The sequence below is a fragment of the Aphis gossypii genome, unplaced genomic scaffold, assembly GCF_020184175.1.
Source record: "Aphis gossypii isolate Hap1 unplaced genomic scaffold, ASM2018417v2 Contig00688, whole genome shotgun sequence".
Taxonomy (NCBI): Eukaryota; Metazoa; Arthropoda; class Insecta; order Hemiptera; family Aphididae; genus Aphis; species Aphis gossypii.
Genome location: NW_026083230.1, coordinates 7,827 through 9,239, shown reverse-complemented (window position 1 = coordinate 9,239; position 1,413 = coordinate 7,827).

Genomic DNA, 1,413 nt, shown 5'->3' with positions numbered 1-1,413 from the left:
CACATTTCATGTTCAATTTTTGCAGAAGGTTTTGGTGGCTTTGCAGGAAAGTAGTCTATACGCAAACCTTGAGCCGAAGTTGCTCGACTACATCCTACATATAACATATTGCACTTCAAGAGTTTTTGAGGTATATGAAATGCTACAGATTTATATGTGGCACCTTGACTTTTGTGTACCGTCAATGCCAAAGCTTCCACTAAGGGCAATTGCATTCTAGTTACTTTATGGTGATTTGTATTACCGAGTTGAAATTCTAATTTTATGATTTCAATTGGTGTCCACTTGCACATATCATCTGTGTGTTCGACATCGGGTTTTAGTTTATTTTTTATTTTCTGTCTGGTTAGTGACCCCACCTCTGGCTTATCAAACTTGATCCAAACCCTTTTTGCAACTTCTTTACCTCCTGCAGTCTGTCCTTTGTTTATTTGCATGAGTTCTCTGATTGCACCGTTCACTATGCCGTCTTCGATTGAAATGTTAGCTATCACCATGTATTTAGCTGTTTCTTTTAAAACTAATCTTAAAGCTAAACCCATAGTCTTTTGTCGTGGCAGTTTCGTGGCAGATTCAATATCCGATCGTTTCGCAGACGTATCAATGGCTTCGGATATGAAACTAACTTGATTTATAGAGTTAAGCACTCTCTTGTTCATTTCATCGACTTCGTTATTAGTAGCCCAAAGATGCATTACTTGTGGTTGAAAAGTAATGTCTAGGTGGGTTATAAGATTTTGGAAATATTTTACATCAGCTTCCTCCAACTGTCCTCTGGCCAACTTTGTTAACATTATTGCACATTGTTTGTCATCTTTTTGGCGCATTATTTCAGTCAACTCATAAAACTTGAATGTTTCCCAAATAGATTTAATCGATAACATTTCTACAGCACTTGGAAATTTAGACAATATTTCTTCAAAACTATCGTACAATGGTGTTGCTAATACCGGTGCTAATTGAAAGAAATCGACAAACACTATTACATTTATGTCACCAAATGGTCTATTTATTCTTAATATAGACCTCAATCGTTGATCAATGTATCCCAGTGTTTTTATGCCAACCATGGAAATTTCATCAATAATCAAAAGTTTTACATTGGCAAACTGACAACGTAGTGTATTTGAAATATCTGAACTTAACTTTGGTAATAATCCGGCAAATTGATTCAATGGTAGTTTAAACGCGGAATGAAGTGTTAATCCTTTTATTCCATATGCAGCTTTACCTGTTGGTGCTGTCAGCAATACGGGAGGAAGTGACAGATCATCTATATCTGGTCTAAGATTTGCTATCCTAATTACAGATTGTGCTAATGCTCGTATAAGCATTGACTTTCCAGCTCCCGCTGGCCAGTGACAAATACTTTCATCGCAGTATGACCTTTTCCCCATAATTGACTTCTTATGA